This window comes from Pan paniscus, chromosome 2 (assembly GCF_029289425.2).
Source record: "Pan paniscus chromosome 2, NHGRI_mPanPan1-v2.0_pri, whole genome shotgun sequence".
NCBI lineage: Eukaryota > Metazoa > Chordata > Mammalia > Primates > Hominidae > Pan > Pan paniscus.
In genome coordinates, this window is record NC_085926.1 from 183,154,934 (window position 1) to 183,171,662 (window position 16,729).

At 38.7% G+C, this 16,729-nt stretch overlaps 2 protein-coding genes across 2 annotated transcripts in view; one reads left to right on the forward strand and one right to left on the reverse strand.

Annotated features, from left to right (window-relative positions):
• The window catches only part of EHHADH (enoyl-CoA hydratase and 3-hydroxyacyl CoA dehydrogenase), a 91,114-nt gene extending 87,819 nt beyond the window's left edge, over positions 1–3,295 (reverse strand). Inside the window, exon 1 of the mRNA XM_014344488.4 lies at positions 2,352–3,295. The gene's annotated coding sequence lies outside the window, so the exon portion shown is untranslated. The remainder of the gene's footprint in view (positions 1–2,351) is intronic.
• Positions 3,296–3,351: 56 nt separating this feature from the next.
• Positions 3,352–16,729, forward strand: part of MAP3K13 (mitogen-activated protein kinase kinase kinase 13) — a 203,046-nt gene continuing 189,668 nt past the window's right edge. Inside the window, exons 1-2 of the mRNA XM_034957847.2 lie at positions 3,352–3,469; positions 5,951–6,077. The gene's annotated coding sequence lies outside the window, so the exon portion shown is untranslated. The remainder of the gene's footprint in view (positions 3,470–5,950; positions 6,078–16,729) is intronic.

Below are 16,729 nucleotides of genomic sequence, written 5' to 3' on the forward strand. Positions count from 1 at the left end.
TGTTAGAAAAATGGCACTGACAGACTTACTCTACACAAAATTGCTATAAACCTTCAATTTGTTAAAAATGCAATATCTGAGAAGCACAAGAAAGTGGTGCACAATACAATGAGGTATGCCTGTACTGAACGTGTGTCCATCCCCTCAGGGTGTGTACAGTGTGTAGATATGAACACAAGCTGCTAGAGCGATTTTGCCATCTCAAGGAAAGCTGGCCGTAAGTGGAAGCAGATGCTACTGAAGGCAGAGCAAGACAGAAACAAATATGGGTCCTGGATGATATCGTCGAGTTGCTGAGGCAACCAACCCTGATGCCTGTCATAATACTCCAGTTATAGAAGTCAAGATATGCCCTTATTGTTTAAGCCAATTTGTGTTGCATTTTGTGGAAGATGCAAAGATACGCTGCCCAGATTCCCTTTCAAGGAAGCATTTGCTGCCCAGGTGTAGGGAATGCGGTTAGCAGGCAGCCCCCAGCTATTTTCTTCAGGGTCTGCTTCTGCTGCAGAAGGCCACCTTGCTTGAGATTACACCCTTTCTAGGGCAGACAGCATCTAGTATAAGGGGCTGGCTATTTTAGCCTGACAACGATACTCTTGATGGGCAATACTTACTCTAAAGCTCCCTCCCAGGATGGCTGAGGATTTGCTGGACCTGAATAGCAGTTCAACTACTCCCTCTGAACAATCCTGCTTCCACTCCATTCCTAACAAAAATCTTCTCATCTCCAATCTGGAATACTCAATCTGTGACAAGTTTTCTGTAACATCAGGCAAAAACATCCTGAGATTCAGTGGGCTAGTTTGAATTCAATCTTGTCTATAGAAAGAGAAATGCACTCATGATCTCTTATTTTTGACTTTGTATTAAGGAAGATTTCCAGCATGCACAAAAAGAGAGACAAGAATATAATGAAACAACAATATCAATATATGACCAATAGTTATCATCTGATACCCTTGTGTATTATTTTAAAATAAGTCCTAGACATATTATTCCATCCAAAAATACCATAGTGCACCAATGTTTACTTTGAGATGCAATACAATGTCTTCTTCTCCGTTCTCCTCCTAATCCAACTCCTCTTTATGTTATCTCATCTTTTCTTCCTCCTCCCACCACCATAGCTTTAAAAAGAGGAACTGTTTTAATAGAAGGGGCAGGGGTGGCAGTAGTAAGGGATAGATGGCCCAGAACAAATACTGGAATCCTTTCATTCATTCAACATTCAACATTCATTCATTCAACATTCTAGAGAGTATCCTCTCTCAAAGTCTTGGGATACTCAATCATCACTAGTATAGGCAGTTGTTCAGATAGGTGGTACTGGACAATGACGTTTTTGTTTAGCCAGAAGGAAGCAAGGAAAAGAGTCCCTTAACACCTGCCATCTAGTGGTCACAGTGATAAGTAACATGCATGTTTTCTACTAAACAGATTAATACATGGTTTGTTCTATGGAACAAACAGGAAATTAAGGCCAGAGGGGTAAAGTGATTTAAGGTCATATGGCTAGTTAATAGCAGGGCTTGGCATAGAACCCAAACAAGTTGACTTTAAGACCTGCGTAAATTGTGATTGTTTGAAACGTAAATATGTCATTCAAATGATTTTAAATTTGATTAAAGTATCATCCTGTTTTGTATTTAGTTGTATTAAGTTATAGTATATTAGTATCAAAGGAGAAAAAGTGCCATTGGTTGAATGAGGGAACAAGATGGGCCTATGAGATAATATTAACATTGAATTATTTTCCATTACATGGTCCCATTACCAACATTTCCATAATAATAATAATAATAATGCCTATGCTAGCTCTGTCATATTCCTAAACAAAGGTTGAATAGTTATTAAGAGAAATTGCTTCCAATTAGAGAAAACTAAATGCAATTATGCCACATCATTGACCGTACATTCAGAGTCTATGTTACCTTCTGGAGTTTGTTGGATCTGTTACTTATTCCTGTCCAGCCAGTTAAAATTGAAGGTAGAGCTCACAGGAGCTGATACTTTACTCTTTATTTCTGGGTAAATATAAGAAGTTTGCCAGGGGAACGGAAATACTGTGTTTCAAATGAATGCAATGGCCACACCAAACATTCAGATGTTCATCACAATTAGGCGGCATCTAGGTTACATTGCCCTCGTCTCTCCAGGACTGGGATTTTCCTAATCCTTTTCACTTGAGAGGGAAGGACTTAAAAGTGAATCTACCCTTACCTTATTAACATTTTGAGGCAGATTTTGGGAATGGGGAGAGGTGGCAAGCATTTTGAGACTCTACTTTGGGTGCTAGCATTGAAACTCATTGTGTGACATTTAGACGCTTCTTTGGATCCAATTTTCCTTACCTGTAACAGCAAGAGGTTGACTAAGTGATTGCCTCTAAAAGTTCCTTTCAGTTCTGTCATTCTGCGAAATTTTTGGGCAAAGATAAATCTTCAGCTCAGCTGGTCCCTTCTGCTTTTTCCTGGGTTGACTTCCTTCCTCCCGCTATCATTTATTGAGTATCTCCACGTTCTTGAGGGTAGGGCCTGGGTTTTATTCAACTTTCCCCCATTAACTAGCACAATAACTAAGCAGGTTATTTCCGGCAGGGTTAAAGTTGTTTTCTATATAAGATTCCAACTTTGTCTGGAGGGGCTCACAGTTCCGAAGAGGGTGCCAGGCATCATCAATTAATTAAAAGCCGAGTATCCGTAAAAATAAAAAAAAGTAGGGGGGACATAAAGGGTAGCAGGAAATCTGGTTCCAGTTGTCCTTAAGCACAGGTATGTTCCAACAGGGAATAAGAGTGCATAGTAGTGCAAAAAGTAATGGTTAACACTCATCGAATGCTTTCAATATGCCAGTGCTTTCCATGTATTATCTCAAGTAATACAATCGTCCTATTTTCTAGGTACTAGTATTAGGTTTCACACTTGAAGTGGGCACAGAGAGGTTAAGTAACACGCCCAGGTAACACTGTTAGAAGTGAAAGGCAGCACTTGAAACCAGATAGCACAACCTCACTGCCTGCACTCTTAGCACTCCACTAGGTAGATAAATAAGAAAAATCACAGTAACAATCATGATTTCTCCAAGAGGCCAGGTGAATTTGACCAGTGATGAGTCCAAGCTACAGAAGGAGCAGAGGGAAGTGGCTGCCGAAAAGAAGGCTAAAGAAGTTTGCAAAAAGATAACATGCACATTTCCAGGCTAGATACACAGGCGGAGAAGCAAACCGGCGAAATAAAATCCGACAAGCAAGATCTGGAGCGCATCAGGATGCCAGGTGAACTCAAAGACAGGTCGGAAGTGACGTCACTAGCCGAGTCGGGCGCTCAGCGGGACTGCGGGTCCGGTGGAATTCCGGCCGGACGTGGCGCACAGGAAGTTACGCACGGGAGGCGGTACCTGGTTGTGGAGGGTGACGCCATGGGTGGGGCGGAGCGTCTGGGATGCGCTGGGAGCCTAGGATCCCCGACAGGTAACCTGCGGGCAGATCTGAACGGGGGCGAGGGTGGCAGCTGGAGTTGATGGCCTAGGTCGCTCGGGGCCCTAAGCGCGGGTGGACACAGGTTAGGTAATGGACAGCATTAGGTGGCGGCTGAAGAAAAGGCTCCTTGGCATTAGACTCTCTGAGGGGTTGAGGATATGGAGAACTCTTGGGAACTTGGTCTTGGGGGCCCGAAGTCGTCGGGGAAATACAGACAGGTTGAGTCTTCTAGGAATCAGACATGGCTGGGGGTCATGGGTTTCCGATCATTGGCGCTTATGTTGGAGAGACGGAGCCTGGGGCACTGAGATGAGTTGACCTAGGGTTCACCTACCCCGACCTGTTCTGCTAATAGGGGACAGGGACCTCGACTTTTTGTCTCTTAACTCGTAGCATAGTGCCTTGCGACAAGTAGGCATTCTTTAGATGCTGTCGAAGGAATGAATGAATGAATGAATGAATGAACCAACCAACCTGATTCTGGCTCCCCGGCAGAACCTCTCCCAGATTTCAGTATTCTAACCTCTGAATGTAGAAATGACTCCAGTTTAGTTTGCTAACCAGGGGTTTATGAGGATGCTGGTGCGGGAGATACCCAGGACATTGTTGGTTTTTGTTAGTTTTGTTTTTTATGGTTATTGAAATTCAGAAATGTGTCTTAGTATTCTTATCCGGGTGGAGAGGATGAGTCATTTACTTTGGCTTCTTTCAGGTTCCTTTACTTTTCTGGGAAGAACTTGTAGGGAAATGATACCAGGGAGGAGTTGGACCGTTGTAAATAAACTGCTGTTGTAGCACTGACTGTTCTTAATGCTTTCTTTTAAGCAAAGTAAACTTACTTTCCTTTTTCTTTGTTTCTTTCTTTTTTTTTTTTTTTTTTTTCTGAGACGGAGTCTCGCTCTGTCGCCAGGCTGGAGTACAGTGGCGATCTCGGCTCACTGCAACCTCCGACCCCCTGGTTCAAGTGATTCTCCTCCCTCAGCCTCCCGAGTAGCTGGGATTACAGGCACGCGCCACCACCCCCAGCTAATTTTTGTATTTTTAGTAGAGCCTCGGCCTCCCAAAGTGCTGGGATTACGGGCGTGAACCACTACGCGCGGCCACTTTCCTTTTTCTTAATGTTTTCTTCCTTATCTTATAAGTAAGTGTACTACTGACATTTGAGATGTGAGAATTTTAACTCACTAAAAATATATTATAATTGAGAATATATCTTATATTTTCCATTATAAAAATGAAAATAGTAATTTATAAAAATCCAGAGATTACAGCTGGTGTTTATAAGTAAGGTTAACTCCTTCTGAACAGTTGTATTAATAGAGGGTCCCCAAAAGAAGATTAAAGTGTTTCCTTTGTTGGAAGTACTTGCTTAGGTGTCTTAAATGTGATAAAGAGTGGGGCCAGGCACGGTGGCTCACACCTGTAATCCCAGCACTTTGCGAGGCCAAGGTGGGCGGATCACTTGAGGTCAGGAGTTCGAGACGAGCCTGGCCAACATGGTGAAACCCCATACTAAAAATATGGAAAAAATTAGCCGGGCGGGGCTCGAGCCTGTAATCCGAGCTACTTGGGAGCTGAGGCACGAGAATCGCTTGAAGCCGGGAGGGGGAGGTTGCAGGAGCAGAGGTTGTGCCACTGCACTCCAGCCTGGGCGACAGAGTTAACTCCTCAGGAACTATAAATAAATAAATATAAAATATAAATAAATAAATAAAATTTAAAAAATAAGAATTAATTTTAAAAATGTGATAAAAAGTGGGCAGGGACCTAAAAAACAACTACTGTAACCAGATTGGTTTTGGTTGTCAAATGGAAAAAAAGTGCAGATGAGACTGTCGTCAGGCTATGTAATGAAATCTTGGCATGAATTACTACCTAGTCCAGTGAGGTGAATGTTGATGGGCTACATAATGAGATAGCAGCTCTGGTTTCAGAATCTTACTGTTAGATGGGGTATAGTGGGGTAGGAAACCCTGAATTTTTGTCATACGGGTGTGTGTGTGTGTGTGTTTTACAAAGATGAAACTCGTAAGCATTTTTTAGATGTAAAAATCTAAGATGTTCTTAAAATAGGCTGAAAACTCCAAAAGGTTGACATGTAAATATATTATTGCACTATTTAAATTTTAAGTTTACATACCCTTAAACCTTGTGTTCCCAATTTCTGGAAAGTGCCCAGAATCATGCCCATTTGTGTATACTGTTACTGTGGTGCCACCCTTAGAATACATAAAATTATGGTACAAAGTCATGTTTTGAGATCCTGTAGATTTATGTTAATATTATTGTCTTACTTAAAAATGCAGTCTAATTTTGCTACCTCAGTCTCCTGTTCAGTGTCAATCTGCTGTTCAATGTGATGTCCACTAAATTTTGGACATCTAAATGTCTTGTAGTATAACTTTTATTCATAATGAGTTGGTATCTCAGTGGTACCTCAGGTCTGTATATTGACATTCTTGAGGTTTTTAGTTTTGCAGAACACTGAAATCTATGGACTCTAAAATGGACTTCATTTAAAGAAACCCACGGACCATTAATGGACAAAAACATGAGTCAATATGTATTGTGGCATTCAAATCCTAGCACTCTGGGAGAGGTAAGTAGTTGACTGTGTTTTATGTTTGGTGAGATGGTAGACCAATCTTAAATTTGCCTAGGAAATTATAGGATTGTAATTGAAAAGTACAGTTCTTAATCTCTTTATGTTTTAATCAGGACCTTCCAAAGAGAGGTTTGTTTTGTATATATGAAGCAATTGTTCTTATTTTCCTGTAAAGTTGATAAGAAATTTAAGATTGGCAAGCTATATTTATATTGTTCCTGGAAGGCTACTGCTCTGCTTTCTTTTTTTAGGGGGGAACCTCCTTTCAACACTTTACATCCGGGTAGAAATAATTTAATCTGTGGATCCCGTGTAGAAATGAGGCCTGAAATAGTCATTTAAATTATCTTGCATCCAAGTTTCGCTATGTAATAGTATATGTATCAAATCTACTGATCAGTTTTATCTTGTGCCTCAGGTTTAAGCAAGAAAAGAGGCCAAAAAATGTCTTCGTTTCTTTATTCTGCCTTATTCATACTATTTTATTTTTTCTTTCTTCTTCTTTTAAAAAAAATTTGTTAGGTGGTTGATTCTCCAGGCCTTTTATCTTTCTGTCTCAAGGGGGCAAAATTTCTTTTCTCCCATTTTGCCTTTTTTAATTGATCAGTTTGTTCATTTTCAGAACCTAAACTTCTAACTTTATGATAATATTTGTCACCTTTTAATCACTAAGCATTAAACTTACAGTTTTTTGCTGGTCTCCTTTGTAGATACACTGGTTTCTTGTTTAGAATTTGTTTAATTCTATAGCAGGCAGTACTTCTAGGAATTCATCTTTCAGATCTATTTGGCCTTACACACAGAAATTTGCATACAAAGATTTTTGTCACCATATTGTTTGAAATTAAAAAAAAAAAATCAACCTGCTAGAAATAGCCTGTGCTTCAACAGAGGTCTAGTTAAATGACTGCCTTTATACAGAGTAATACTTTGCAGCTCTTAGGATAAAGTAGGTGCAGAGATGCAGATATGGAAAAATCTCTAATATACCTTATTAACTGAGAAAACAATAAAAAGAACTTTACATATAGTATGTTTTCATTTGTATTTATATAAAGCATACATTTATATACATACATACAAAACTTCTTCAAACCAGTGTAAAGAATTATTGACAGATTACCCTGGGGAATGAGACTAGAGGCCTAGAGTAGGAAGAAGAGACTTACATCTCACATTTTTTCCATATACTATTTCTGCTGGGTTGATTTTTTTTTTTTACTATGAGCATGTTTGTATTTTCATAATGCTAAGAAACAAACAGCAAGGCTTTAGGATAATTTAACAATTATGAGAGCCTTTTACTATTCCCTTATGACTTTCTGTTCTTATAATACTTGGACTATTTTGAAGAAGTAGGGTTACACAAATGAGTTAAGTTTTTTTCAGAGCTGCAATCTATTCCAGTCCATTGTAATAGATTTTAAACCTTGACGTTAGATTGTTACTATTAAGATCTTAAGAATACTCAGTGCTTAGTCTTGCCGAATTCAGTATTCATTTACAGTACATTGCATGTTGCTGACCTGACCAGGTGATACCGTGGGTGTTACCTTTGTTTGCAAACTAGGTTAGTATTGCAGTGGCATAGTTCTGAACTTCACAGTATTACTGAATAGGATGAACTTTGTTTTATTTGAATTGCTATTTAGGGACTTTTTAAACAACTCTTATTATTTTACTTTGTTCTTGATGTTTAGAACTGGCTTAAGGCATTTCGAAGAATAGCTTGTTCTGTTAGTAAAATCAGCAAACCAGAAAAATAATTTATATAATTGGCAATCTCATTTTGTTTTACTTTGAATTGGCTGATTATCTGCCTTGGGAATGCAGCAGAAAATTCTGGTGACTTTTACTTCGATAATCATTTTTGTCTTCCCACACTTTTATTGTAGGATATTTGGAGTAGTAGTAATAGATAAGTAAAATTAATTATATGAAAATTTAAATAATCTTTATTTTTAATAGAGATTTTATTAGAAACTTGCTTGAGAATAGGCTTTATAAGATACATACCTATATGATACCAGTTATCGTGTGTCTGTTAAAATTAATAATGAAGGCTGCTAACTAGGGGTTGAGTCATGATCAGTAGAATAAAAGAAGTTATAGGCTCATGCCTGTAATCCTAGCACTTTGGGAGGCCGAGGCAGGCGAATCACCTGAGGTCGGGAGTTCGAGACCAGCCTGACAACCATGGAGAAACCCCATCTCAACTAAAAATACAAAAAATTAGCTGGGCGTGGTGGCACATGCCTGTAATCCCAGCTACTTGGGAGGCTGAGGTAGGAGAATCATTTGAACTCGGGAGGCAGAGGTTGCGGTGAGCCAAGATCGCGCCATTGGACTCCAGCCTGGGCAAACTTGGCAGAGTATTTTGCATATAGTCATTTCTGTTAAATGATGCTTTGTTTCCTAATGTCCTTGGGATTAATCACTATCATCATGAAGGGGAAATCAGTGAGTGGGATGCCTAGATTAAGACTCCTTATTCTTGCTAAGTGAATGGATAGCAATGAATTGAATCCAAGGACAGATTGTTTTCCTAAATCAAGAGGATAGAATATGGTAAAGATGACATGGAAAGAAAGGAGATGAACCTGAATGTAAAAGTTACATGTATAAAACACAGAAATGAGGAAAGCTGCTTCTGTACGTGTGTGTATATATGTGTGTACATAGATACATAGTATATTATACCTACATCTATGTATATTACATACATATATATGTTCCAGAAATATATACATTTATATATAGAGAATATATATATTCCAGAAAAATATATATATTCCAGAAATATATGTGTGTGTGTATATATATAGAGAGAGAGAGAGAGAGAGAATATGCGTGTGTGTGTGTGTGTGTATATTCCAGAAAACCAGATAGGAAGTTATTGAGTTAGTCAAGGAGAAAAAATAAATAAATAAATAAGTGCATTAAGGCCTTAGAGCTGGGCCTGTCATAGGCTAATTGATGATTTTGCGAGTAGCTTAAATAATTTTGGAAGTTTTAAGATTATTCACAGAGTCGAAATGACAGGAAGGCAGACCTAAGCTTAAGTGAGAAAATTAAAATGTAGCAACATAAACTATTATGTTAACCATATCTTCTGAGATTCTGTTTTGTGTTGTTTTAGGGAGGGCAGAAAGAAGAGAGAACTCAAAAATTTATTGCTGTTCAATTTGAATTGAACTAGAACATAAGTCTTTCCTAGCATTCCAATTGTTTATGACCAAGATTAACCAAGATTAAACAGATCCCTTTAACCTGTAAAATATTAATACACAAAAACAGATTTGATTACCTTGCAGAACAGGAGAACTGTTTTTAATCAACGTTTTGATCCTATAAAAGGGTAATTGTGATGATCTAGATTGAGGGGACTGGGACTTTTTAGAAGACTTTGGAAGGGTTGGAGAAACTCCATAGGAAGTATGCTTGTTCTCTGTTATTTGAGGCCAAATTTCATTCAAAATAAGAGAAAGTATAGAACTATTAATAGCTAGCAGTGAAGCAGACTGTGTTGAGAGGCAGTGAACTCCTGGTAATTAGGGTTGCTTAAGCAGAATTTGAACATCAGGAACATTGTAGAGGGGATTTTTCATTGTATGGGAGAGTGTACTAGATTATTCCGGAGGCCTCTTTCAAATCCTAAAAACTTTTTTATAGTGTAATAAAGTGATTTATTGTCGATGGGTTTAATCTCTTATTCCTATATTTAAATACTGATAGCTAACATATCCACTGGTCACTTATCCACCAACTTTACCTCACCCATAACCAGGACATAAATTTTAAAATTACTTGAACTTCAAATTATAAGACATAAAATTAACATGCTTTTCTCAGGTCCTTACTCAGTTTACTTTTATTTTAGACACAATTCTGATAGGCTTAATTAGCTGGCATCTAACTCCATGAGATATTAGAAGTAACAAATCATGAAGAGTCCAGGTGCTTCTATTAGAGGCAAAGAAAAAAAGAAAAAACCATAAAGCAGACCAGCTAATTTAAAATTGTAGCCACCTGAGTCCTTTTGATAAGATGAAAACAGCTCTATATTAATGGATATTCAATATGATAACCCTGACTGAACAGAAATAATTTATGTTTGGTATTTTCTGTTGAAGAAAGGAAGAATACCTGAATTTTAGAAAGATCTCTTCAGTGTGTTTAATAACAAAAGACAGTCGGACAGATATTTTGGCATTTGGAGAGGCTGCATTGTATAGTGGAAAGAGCGCAAACTCTAGAGTAATACAGACAGATTTGAATCTGGGCTCCAGTCTATTAATTAAGTTTTATTATTCATTTCAAGCCTCAATTTCCTCAACTGTAAAAAGGAATTTACTGAAGGTTAATGTATATAAAGGCTTGCCTAAGTAAAAATAGCTATTATTATTATTTCATTATTACCATAAAGCTTACTTTATCTTGAATAACGTTTTTTTTGGCTATTCAAGTAGAGCAAGAACAAACTTATCTAATAGTTTTAGCGTAAGTTCAATATATATAATGCCAATAATGGTGATGGCATGCTTGAAAAAACTTTAAAAAAATTATACAAGTAATTCTTATCCACTTTACAAAAATTAGGTTATAGAAAATATACCTAAGCAAAAAAAGGAGTAAAGTTGTCAGAATCCTTTATCACTATAATATTTTAGTGTGTGCTTCATTTTTAAACTGCTTTGACATTCCCACAGGGTGTCACTTCTGAGCAGTGACTGCTGAAACGGATTCTATATTACTCCTGTTGGGGAATTTACATTAGTCACTGTGCTTTCTAATCATAACATGAAGGGAAAGATTGTGACATGGCACAATGCTGATTAAGATAAAGCCCGGGTCCTGATAAATTCTGTTGTATTGAAACCAATTTTGTAGAGTGGTGGGTGTTGCTTTCTGTTCTGGAGCCAGAGAGCCCAAGTGTGAATCCTGTCTCTACTATTTACCAGCTGCGTAATTACCTGAATTTCTTAATTTTTTTGTACTTCAGTTTCTTTATCTGTAAATAGGGGACATTAGTAGTATCTAATTCATGGACTGTTGTGAGGATTAAAGGAATTAATTTACATAAAGTGTCTAGAGCAGTGCCTGGCACAAAGTATAGATTCAGTAAATATTAGCTGCTATTATTATTAGTTTTGAGGCAGGTTTATACAAGCATATAAGATAAACAGAATGAGCACAAAATTAAGTCAGTGAGATTAAAAACCTCTTCTGAAAAAGAGAAGGGAGAGGTATGGAACAGAGGCTAGTATACCCTGAGGGACAGAGGCCTCTGGTAATTATTTACTGTGCTGAAATTTCAGAGGGCTATAACCCGTCTTTTGTTGCATCATGCACATGTTTACAATATTTTTACTATATGTTTTTCATTTGAACCTTGCAAAGGGGTCTGGATTTTTCTATTTGAAGGCATTGTTTCTTTTTCTCCCTGTTTAAATATTACAATATTTTTGAACCACAATACTTCCACATCAGTTTATTTCCCTACCCCACAAAGTGAACATCATTTTATGCTATCTCTTCCAACAAGCATTTTGGCTATGCTTTCAGAGATCAAAAGCTCTTTAAGACAATTTGATATCATGGATAGAGATCAAAGACATACAATAAATTATCATCAAATCAGTGTATCTGACTACAGCCCCAGGGAGATTCTGTAAGAACTTTAAATTCTGTTGCAATTTTCAGTGAAGGGTATTAATCAAAGAGATAAGCCAATGAACATATTCAGCCATTCTGTCTACTGTACCTTTTCAAAAAAATTTTTTTCCTTTTCTTTGTTTTGGATTTTCTCCTTTTGTTCTTTTAGCATGGTATCTAGTAATCTGATTAATTACTGACCAAAAAGTAGTTTTTAATTTCCCTTAAAAAATTATTAGACTTGTAGTAGAATTTTTTTGTGTTTTGTTTTGTTTTCAAGCATCAAGTACCACGTTTTTGAAGACCATGGGCTATCATCATTATGCACTCAAGATTTGAGTTTGAATAACCTCATCAAGACTTAGATCTTCTTCAAAAGCTTCAAGTCTCATCTGCATTAAAGCTCTCCATTGAACCCTCTCACAAAAGTACAAGCTTAAAGGGGCTAAAATCCATTAATACATTCCATTTTATATCCCTTCCTCTGACTTCTCTTCAATTTCCTTGGCCTCTAGGGTCCTTCATATTGCTTACGTTCCTTTAGACTAGAGCCAAGGAGACAGTGCTTTCCAAAAAAAAAAAGTGTTCTGTGGCCATAAGTTTTCATTGATAGAGAAGCATAAATTTGGTGAATTTAGAATTAGGTCTTTTATCATATCCTATAAAAAGTTGAGTTAACAGCCTGGGCACGGTGGCTCATGCCTGTAATCCCAGCACTTTGGGAGGCCAAGGCAGCTGGATGCCCCGAGGTCAGGCATTTGAGACCAGCCTGGCCAACATGGCAAAACCCCATCTCTACTAAAAATACAAAAATTAGCCAGGCATGGTGGCAGGCGCCGGTAATCCCAGCTACTCGAGAGACTGAGGCAGGAGAATCACTTGAACCCAGGAGGCGGGGGCTGCAGTGAGCCAAGATCGCGCCACTGCATTCCAGCCTGGGTGACAGAGCGAGACTCCGTCTAAAAAAAAAAAAAAAGTTGAATTAACAATAAGGAAATGAGGATGAAGCGGTAAAAATGTTTTGGGTTACATTATACTCTCAGAAGCTATGTGGTTTAGAGAAAAGGGCCCCCAACCACAAAAGTTAGTGGTTCTTATTCTGTCTGCTTCGTACTAGGTATGTGGTAACTGAGAAAGTCACTTAACCTCTCTGAACCTTAACTTCGTCATCTATAAAGTGAATCTAACATTTTCCCCCCGGCCTACCTCACAGGGTTGTTGTGAGGATCAAATGAAATAATGTACATGAAAAGACATATATAAAATGTATAATACAGACAAAGGGTCCTGTTACATAGTTGGAAGTCATTCCCTCAGATTTTGGGTCTAGGAAGGTAGGTGATTTAAACTCACTGAAAGCATGTACCATGTCCAGGTTGGATACATGGCAACAAGGCTATGTTAAATTTTTTTTCTCTGAGTTGAGTCCCTAAAATACTATCATGGGCTAATTCTAAGAAGGAACACGAATATATATTCCCCTAAAATTATAGCTTAGCATTGTTAATGCTTTAGAGCAGTTATGGGAGTTATAGATTGTAACATATTAGTGATTTGTGAAACTTTTTTACTAAAATGTGACCCTCATTTTTCTTTACATGAAAGAACATAGAATATTTCACAATGCATCCCACGTGGTAAGAATAAAAAATGGTTTTAGTTATATGTACAAATGTGTGTGTGTGAACGTGTGTGTACTTGGTCATTAAATAAAATGTACTTTTTTTTTCCTGTGAGTTGCACTTGCTGTTCTTTCTTTCTTTTCCTTTTCCTTTTTCTTTTTCTTTTTTTTGAGACAGAGTCTGGCTCTGTCACCCAGGCTGGAGTGTAGTGGCGCAGTCTTGGCTCACTGCAACCTCTGCCTCCTGGGGTTCAAGCGATTCTCCTGCCTCAGCCTCCCGAGTAGCTGGGACTACAGGCACTCGCCACTGCGCCTGGCTAATTTTTATATTTTTAGTAGAGATGGGGTTTCGCCATGTTGGCCAGGCTGGTCTCAAATTCCTGACCTCAGGTGATCTACCTGCCTCAGCCTCCCTGGGATTACAGGCGTGAGCCACCATGCCCGGCCTCTTTTTCTTTTTGAGACAGGGTCTCACTTTATCACGCAGGCTGGAGTGCAATGGCACAGGCTACAGCAGCGGCATGATCATGGCTCACTTCAGCCTTGACCCACCAGGCTCAAGTGGTCCTCTCACCTCAGCCTCCCCAGGTAGCTGGGACTACAGGCACATGCCACCACACCCGGCTAATTTTTGTATTTTTTGTAGAGATGGGGTTTCATCGTTACCCAGGCTGGTCTTGAACTCCTGAGCTCAAGCGATCCACCCACCTTGGCCTCCCAAAGTGCTGGGATTACAGACATGAGCCACTGTGCCCGCCCATCAGTTGCTGTTCTTGGAGTACCATTTTGGCACTAATGCCTTCCTACACATTTGGATTCCTAGGAGACTCAGCATTTTTTTTCACTTTATGCTACTACTCGTGACAATTTAATATCAATTTGACTTATGGTGTAATTGAAATATTTTTTATTTTGTAGCACAGAGAAAGCCTATATGCCTTATGGATATTTAATATTTTAATATCTATTCTGATAATAGCATTTAAAAGGTTGCTTCAACCTCTACTAGCAGAAGGATTGTGTCAAATATTTTGCTTTTTAATTTTTTTTTACTTGTATCTTTCTGGCCTAATGGCAAACAAAACCCTCCTTTTAGCATTACTTGAGGACTAAGTAGAGAGAGGCTATTGAGAATGTAGTTAGCATGACTGGGAATTTGATGGTCTCTGGAAAAGAAAATGCCATTTCTTTTCTTTCTCTGAGTAACTAGGTTTATCTTTAGTTTAATGATTTAAGATAAATAAGTCACTGACATTAACTTGTTCAACTGTTACTCCTAAAAATAGATATCTCCCTCTTTGGTGATAGCATTGGTTAGGTTAGCATAGGTGACTTTATTATAGTGTCCGTGAAAAATAGGGCATGGTTGTGCTTTCCAATTCATTGATGAAGAACTAATTTTTTAGTGCTTTAGTGTACTGAAATGCTGTCTTTAGCGCCCTGGAATTACTTATTTAAACTGTGATAGAAGGTTGTACAAGGTATTAATTTTCTCTGCTTATAAATTATATGAATGTACGTAGTCCTAGCAATATGAATATTTATCAGAAGATGTATAATGTAGAATCCAACTGCCTCATTCTTCCTGAACAGCCATGGCCAAACTTCTTGCATTAATGGAGACAGAATGAATTGCAAAGTTTGTATAAATCGAGGCTATTATGTTTATGACAATTGGCAGCTGTGGCATAAAAGGCTCATTACTATATGTAATTGACATTTTGTTGTTCCTTCTTCCTCCACTCCTTTGCCAAAAAATGGCATTGGTATTACTACCTCTCCATGTAGGAAGTAGGATCTACCTATGAGAAAGTTCAAGAGAGTAGTTAAGCAACTTCAGCTATCCCTGACCTTCTTCCACAACCCTCATGAAACTAATCCATTGCAAAATTCTGTCTTTTCTACTTCCTAAATATCTTTCAAATTATTCACCTGTTTCCATGTCCATCCTTATTTATTTTATCATCTTCGCCTACATTTTTGCAATAACTCTTCAATGGTTTTTTGTATTTACTCCTCCCCCCTCTAATCTCATTGCTTTTAGACTGATTTTTAAAAATACAATTCTAATCTTTTTGGTCCTCCGATCTAAACTCTTATTATCTTATTGCCCTTAGAATTCAGCCCCAAATCTTCAATCATTCTTTGTCTACTAAGCTCAAGCCATAATGGTCTTCCAATTCTCTGACAATGCCATTTTTTTTTCTTCAGGGTATTTGTTGTTGTTGTTGTTGTTGTTGTTGAGACGGAGTTTTGCTCTGTCGCCCAGGCTGGAGTGCAGTGGTGCCATCTTGGCTCACTGCAACCTCCGCCTCCCAGGTTCAAGCAGTTCTCTGCCTCTGCCTCCCAAGTAGCTGGGATTATAGGCACCCGCCACTATGCCTGGCTAATTTTTGTATTTTTAGTAGAGATGGGGTTTCACCATGTGGGCCAGGCTGGTCTTGAACTCCTGACCTCGTGATCCACCTACCTGGGCCTCCCAAAGTGCTGGGATTACAGGCGTAAGCCACAGCGCCCAGCCTTCTTTAGGGCTTTTGCAGAGCAGATACTTTCTGCTTGGAATGCCCTCCTCTCTCCTGTTGCTCTTCACATAACCCACTTCTACTCATACTACCAGTCTCACTTTAAATATTATTTTTTCCAAGAAGTCTTCCTCCATATCTCAGACTAGATTAGACCTCCCTTCTCTATCATTCTGTCATAAATCACCCATTTTTTCTCACATCTAGCATAGTTGTAATTATTTCTCATATATAATCATTTATTAATAATCTTACAAGACAACCTTCAGGAGGGCAATGACTGGTGCATGTTTTATTACACTGTATGCCCAGTGTTTAGGAAATTTCCTGGCAAATAGTAGGGATTCAGTAAATATTTGTCAACCGATTCTTCCCACAGCCACCACTCTTCACTTAGATATTTCAGTACTGTAAGTTCTGGGTTGTTTAACTTCCTCTGTTCAAAACCCTCCTCTTGACTGAGTGCAGTGCTCACGCCTGCAATTCCAGCACTTTCGGAGGCCAAGGCAGGAGGATTGCTTGAGGCCAGGAGTTCAAGACCAGCAACACAGTGAGACTCCAGTCTCTACAAAATAAAAATAATTTAAAAATGAGCCGGGCATTGTGGCACACACCTGTAGTCCCAGCTACTCAGGAGGCTGAGGTGGAAGGATTGCTGGAGCCCAGGAGGTCCAGGCTGCGGTGAGCCATGATTGTGCCACTGCACTCCAGCCTGGGTAACAGAGCAAGACCCTGTCTCAAACACACAAACCAAAACCCTTCAGTTGCTTCTCATCTCACTCCAAGTATGAGCCCAAGTCCTTATAATGGTCTCCAGGGCCTTACCTGATATGCCTCTGCTCTCTCCT